The sequence below is a fragment of the Rhipicephalus microplus genome, chromosome 6, assembly GCF_043290135.1.
Source record: "Rhipicephalus microplus isolate Deutch F79 chromosome 6, USDA_Rmic, whole genome shotgun sequence".
NCBI classification, from domain to species: Eukaryota; Metazoa; Arthropoda; class Arachnida; order Ixodida; family Ixodidae; genus Rhipicephalus; species Rhipicephalus microplus.
The window spans coordinates 1,493,995-1,501,085 of record NC_134705.1 but is presented as its reverse complement, the minus strand read 5'-3'; the positions used below and the strand labels follow the sequence as shown (position 1 = coordinate 1,501,085).

Genomic DNA, 7,091 nt, shown 5'->3' with positions numbered 1-7,091 from the left:
ATTACAGTACAGAACGCTGTATATCGCTAAATGACATCATTCTTTAAGGTTTCACGATGCTTGCATGCGCTTTAACGAGAATATCACAACATAGCAGTTTCGCACTTGTAACGGTACAACACGCAGTATTTGGCTTGTTCATGCCGTTTTGTGTGCTTTCACAACATTTCACCTATTGCAGTTTCGTACATGAAATAAAACAATTATATCTGTTTTTTGGTATATCGGACAGCCCTAATGAGACGTGGGCTCAGTCTGAAGGCCATGTTCGTGATCTACTCTCCCGACACCTTGACATGCACATTTCTGACTCCGAAGTTTCCCGAGCACATAGGTTAGGAAGTTACGCCGCTAAAAAAGCTCGGCCAATTATCGTCAAATTTTCGTCATTTAAGGTTAGAGATGCTATCCTGATGCAGAGACAAAAATTCAAAGGAACTGGTGTATCAGCTAGCGAAGATTTTTGCAAAAGCACGCGAAACTCAAGGAAGAAATTAATGGAATTTGCTAAGGCAGCCGGGCAACCGTATTTGCTACGCGTTAACAAACTGGTCATGAACAAGAAAACTTACGTTTACTGCGCAGAAAGCGACAGCGTTCGCGAAATCAATTCACCCCAAGCTAAGGACAAAGAACCCTCTCTACCTGCACGTGCTGACACTTCTAGCACCTCATAGCTACGCCCGTCTCGTTGCTGCGCAGGAAACGCTTCTTTTTTCTTTTCTAATGTGCGCAGCGTCCTGAATAAACGCGTCGAACTGTCTTCTGCTATTGATTCCTGTTCCGCTGATATTGTTGGTCTGACAGAGACTTGGCTTTCTACAAAAGTAAGAAATGAAGAAATATTGGATTGTGAGAAGCACTACAAATTTTACCGATGCGACCGCGATTACCGGTCTGGTGGGGGTGTTCTGCTGGCGGTTGCCGATAATCTTGCCTCTCATATTATTCCTGTTATGTCTTCACTTGAACTTGTTTGTGTTCGCGTGCTCATTGATTCTCGCGAAATAATATTTTGTATTTGCTATCGATCACCAACTGCATCATCATCCTTTTGCAATGACTTGCATGATGTTGTCAATCAGCTGTTCGTCAGATACCCGAGATCACCTTTGTTCATTCTTGGCGATTTCAACTTTCCCGACATCATGTGGGAAAGAGACCCGGTTACCTTAAAGCACAACTCAGGTGAAAGTAGGGAATTTTTGAATTTTTGTCACGACTTCAACTTTACCCAGCTTGTTGACTTTCCTACTCGCGTTACTCCCACTTCCGCTAGCGTATTAGATCTAGTACTTACCAGTACACCTGACCTAGCTTCACCCTTCACTCATCTACCGGGAATTAGCGACCATTGCATAATCCACTTCACAATAAAAGCACGGGTTTCCATCAAGAAAAGAACAAAAATTATCCAAGACTATAGCAAAGCGGACTTTCATGGAATGAATACAGAGTTACAATCTTTTGTTGACCTATTCTTTGCTGGTTTTGAGCAGCGATCTATTGAACAGAACTGGCTAGACTATAAGAACAAACTGCTAGCCCTAATTGACCGATTTGTACCTAAGAGAAAAGTTTCATCGAATCCTCGTTCTCCGTGGTTCAATAACACGTTGAAACGCATGCGCAATAAAAAGAAGCGGCTATTCAGACGCGCCAAATCAACAGCCAGAACAGACCATTGGTCTTTTTATCAGACATTTAACAGAGAATTCTGTACTGCGCTTTCGAAAGCCAAAAAAGTATTTTTCGATGAAACTCTTCCTTCGCTGCTGCGCTCTAATCCACGTAAGTTTTGGAGCATCATTAGCGGAACTACAACGCGACATATCCAATTAATACAGTCTGATGTCCCAGTCGCTCTTAGCGAGTGCTGCAACGTTCTGAGTAATGTATTTGCTGCACACTTTCAGAACAGCATCCCAACTATATTTCCACAGTTAACAAGCACCGATTTCTTGCCAATGGACCCTATTATCATTGATGCAGTTGGTGTCGAAAAACTTGTTGGAAACTTGACAGTGTCATCATCAGCTGGTCCAGATTGCATTTCGTCAAAAATGTTGAAGTGTACTCAAGTCTATTCTTCTTTAATATTGTCAAAACTTTTTGAACAGTCATTACAGACGTCCACACTGCCATCTGACTGGAAGACTGGGAAGGTGGTCCCTGTGCATAAATCTGGTGATGTACATTCCCCCAATAACTACCGTCCCATATCGTTAACATCCATTCCAGTGAAAATCTTAGAGCATGTCATTTACTCGCACCTCATTGAATTCCTTGAATCTAATTCCTTCTTTAGCATTTATCAGCATGGCTTCCGTAAGACAGTTTCATGCGAAACACAGTTGCTGTGTTTTACTAACGACTTGTTTATTAACGCAGATCTTGAATTTGATACTGACTGCATATACTTAGATTTCGCTAAAGCATTTGACTCCGTTTCACACGCACTAATCATTTTCAAACTTACTCAGCTTAACATCGACCCCAATGTACTTACATGGATTAAAGAATTCCTCTCTAACCGCAGCCAGTACGTGACAGCTAATAATTTTTGTTCACCTAATTCCGCAGTATCATCTGGTGTACCGCAAGGGTCCGTTTTAGGGCCACTCCTTTTCTTAATTTACATTAATGATCTTCCTTCTTGTGTTTCTTCTTCTACTGTCCGACTCTTTGCAGACGACTGCGTCCTCTACCAGAAAATAACCAGTCATGTCGATCACCTTAACCTTCAACGCGACCTAGATAGCATATTCGCATGGTGTAACACATGGTTCATGACACTTAACATATCTAAATGCAAGAGCATGCAAGTTTCACGTCGCACTACCACCCACTGTCCGCGTACTTATTCCCTCAATAACATTCCATTACCATCTGTTGACAATTACAAATACCTTGGTGTTCACATATCTTCTAATCTTTCCTGGAATAAACACACAGAATATGTGATTAACAACGCTAACCGCATGCTTGGTTATCTGCGCCGTAACTTTTCCTCTGCGCCATCGTCACTCAAGTTAACACTGTATAAAACATTGGTCAGACCAAAATTAGAGTACGCATGCGCCATATGGGACCCAACTCATGCCATTCTCATTCAGTCTCTCGAAACCACTCAGAATCGCGCAGCACGTTTCATTTTATCGAATTATTCACGTCATTCCAGTGTCACATCCATGAAGAGCACCCTAAACTTGCCTGATCTTTCATTGCGCCGCACATTGTCTCGCCTTAACCTTTTTCACAAAATCTATCATTATAACAGCCATTTGAAGGACGCCCTGTTTCATCCACCTCGCTTCATATCACCAAGGATGGATCATCGCTTTAAGGTGGGCCTACCATCCTGTCGCACCAGACTATATAATGATTCATTCGTGCCAAGGACAAGCGCCGCCTGGAACCACCTTCCCGCCTCCATCGCCTGTATAACGGACCAAAAAGACTTCAAGCTCGCCATACATGATGCCCTGTAGAATTTTTCTTTTTTTCCTGTTTTCTGTTTTTTTTTTTTTTTTTTTTTAACTTTTTAACTGCACTTACGATTGTTCAAACCACTCCTTTCTGTAGTGCCTTCGGGCCTTGAAAGTACCTTTAATAAATAAATAAATAAATAAATAAATCTCGTTAGATGACGTCCTTTTTGGTGGTTTCACGACGCTACCTAGCTTAAACTAACATAATTCAACCTAACATAACCTTCGCACTTCTATCGTTAGAAAACGTTTTACTCGCTACTTTACAATGCTCTCTACAACATTACGACGGTTTCATGCGCTTTCACATTAGATATCGCAGTTCCCGACTTGTAATGGTGAAAAACACTGCATCTCACAAAGTGACATTGTTTAATGCGGTTTTACGACGGTTCATATCTTAACCTAACCTAACATTCGCGCTTGTATCTCAAAACGCTCTATTACACTGTTTCGTTCACAGTTACGATATTTGCATGACCTCACAGTTTTTCACCAACTTATTACAGTACAGAACGCTGTCTCTCGCTAAATGACATTGTTCTTTAAGGTTTCACGATGCTTGCATGCGCTTTACCGAGAATATCACAACATAGCAGTTTCGCACTTGTAACGGTACAACACGCAGTATTTGGCTTGTTCATGCCGTTTTGTGTGCTTTCACAACATTTTACCTATCGCAGTTTCGTACTCGCAATAAAACAACACTATCTCGTTAGATGACGTCGTTTTTGGTGGTTTCACGATGCTACCTAGCCTAAACTAACATAACCCAACCTAACATAACCTTCGTACTTCTATCGTTAGAAAACGTTTTACTCGCTACTTTACATTGCTTTCTACAACATTACGACGGTTTCAAGCGCTTTCACATTAGATATCGCAGTTCCCAACTTGTAAAGCTGAAAAACACTGCATCTCACTAAGTGACATTGTTTAATGCGGTTTTACGATAGTTCATACTTTAACCTAACGTAACCTAACCTAACCTAACCTAACCTAACCTTACCTAATCTAACCTAACCTAACCTAACCCAACCCAACCCAACCTAACCTAACCTAACCTAACCTAAACTAACCTAACCCAACCTAACCTAACCTAACCTAACCCAACCTAACCCAACCCAACCCAACCTAACCTAACCTAAGCTAACCTAACCTAACCTAACCAAACCTAACCTAAACTAACCTAACCTAACGTAGCCTAAGCTAACCTAACCTACTATAACGTAACCTAACCTTACCTGACCTAACCTAACCTAACGTAACCTAACATAACCTAACGTAACCTAACCTAACCTAACCTAACGTAACCTAACCTAACCTAACCCAACCTAACCCAACCCAACCTAACCTAACCTAACCTAACCTTACCTAACCTAACCAAATTATTCTTACCTAACCTAACCTAACCTAACGTAACCTAACCTAACGTACCCTAACGTAACCTAACCTAACCTAACCTAACCTAACCCAACCTAACCTAATCTAACCTAACCTAACCTAACTTAACCAAACCTAACCCAACCTAACCTAACCTAACCTAACCTAACCTAACGACGGTTGCAATCGCTTTCACATTAGATATCGCAGTTCCCGACTTGTAATGGTGAGAAACACTGCATCTCACTAAGTGACATTGTTTTGGCGGTTTTACGACGGTTCATATCTTAACCTAACCTAACATTCGCACTTGTATCTAAAAACGCTCTATTACACTGTTTTGTTCACAATTACGATATTTGCATAACCTCACAGTTTTTCACCAAGTTATTGCAGTACAGAACGCTGTATCTCGCTAAATAACATTGTTCTTTAAGGTTTCACGACGCTTGCATGCGCTTTAACGAGAATATCACAACATAGCAGTTTCGCACTTGTAACGGTACAACACGCAGTATTTGGCTTGTTCATGCCGTTTTGTGTGCTTTCCCAATATTTCACCTATCGCAGTTTTGTACTCGCAATAAAACATCACTATCTCGTTAGATGACATCGTTTTTGGTGGTTTCACGACGCTACCTAGCTCAAACTAACCTAACCTTCGCACTTCTATCGTTAGAAAACGTTTTATTCGCTACTTTACAATGTTTTCTACAAGATTACGACGGTTTCATGCGCTTTCACATTAGATATCGCAGTTCCCGACTTGTAATGGTGGAAAACACAGCATCTCACTAAGTGACATTGTTTAATGCGGATTTAGCGCGGTTCATAACTTAACCTAACCTAACCTAACCTAACCTAACCTTACCTAACCCAACCTAACCTAACCTAACCTAACCAAACCTTACCTAACATACCCTAACCTAACCTAACCTAACCAAACCTAACCTAACCTAACCTAACGTAACCTAACCTAACCTAACCTAACCTAACATAACCTAACGACGTTTGCAAGCGCTTTCACATTAGATATCGCAGTTCCCGACTTGTAATGGTGAAAAACACTGCATCTCACTAAGTGACATTGTTTAATGTGGTTTTACGACGGTTCATATCTTAACGTAACCTAACATTCGCACTTATATCTAAAAACGCTCTATTACACTGTTTTGTTCACAATTACGATATTTGCATAACCTCACAGTTTTTCACCAACTTATTGCAGTACAGAACGCTGTATCTCGCTAAATGACATTGTTCTTTAAGGTTTCACGATGCTTGCATGCGCTTTAACGAGAATGTCACAATATAGCAGTTTCGCACTTGTAACGGTAGAACACGCAGTATTTGGCTTGTTCATGCCGTTTTGTGTGCTTTCACAACAATTCTCCTATCGCAGTTTAATACTCGCAATAAAACAACACTATCTCGTTAGATGACGTCGTTTTTGGTAGTTTCACGACGCTACCTAGCTTAAACTAACCTAACCTAACCTAACATTCGCACTTCTATCGTTAGAAAACGTTTTACTCGCAACTTTACAACGTTTTCTACAAGATTACGACGGTTTCATGCGCTTTCACATTAGATATCATAGTTCCCGACTTGTAATGTTGAAAAACACTACATCTCACTAAGTGACATTGTTTAATGCGGTTTTACGACGATTCATACCTTAACCTAACGTAACCTAACCTAACCTAACCTTACCTAACCTAACCAAACCTAACCTAACCCAACCCAACCTAACCTAACCTAACCTAACCTAACCTAACCCAACCCAACCCAACCTAAGCTAACCTAACCTAACCTAAACTAACCTAACCCAACCTAACCTAATCTAACCTAACCCAACTCAACCCAACCTAACCTAATCTAACCTAACCTAACCTAACCTAACCAAACCTAACCTAACCTAACCTAACGTAACCTAACGACGGTTGCAAGCGCTTTCACATTAAATATCGCAGTTCCCGACTTGTAATGGTGAAAAACACTACATCTTACTAAGTGACAGTGTTTAATGCGGTTTTACGACAGTTGATATCTCAACCTAACCTAACGTTCGCACTTGTATCTAAATACGCTCAATTACACTGTTTCGTTCACAATTACGATATTTGCTTGACCTCACAGTTTCTCACCAACTTATTACAGTACAGAACGCTGTATCTCGCTAAATGACATCGTTCTTTAAAGTTTCACGATACTTGC

The 7,091-nt window shown here is 40.8% G+C and overlaps 1 long non-coding RNA gene across 1 annotated transcript; it reads left to right on the top strand.

Annotated features, from left to right (window-relative positions):
* The first annotated feature begins 217 nt into the window (after positions 1-217).
* On the top strand, positions 218-3,406 carry LOC142765169 (uncharacterized). The gene is made up of 2 exons (XR_012884064.1): positions 218-2,187; positions 3,281-3,406. It is a non-coding gene; the product is annotated as an uncharacterized LOC142765169 (long non-coding RNA).
* The last annotated feature ends 3,685 nt before the right edge of the window (positions 3,407-7,091 follow it).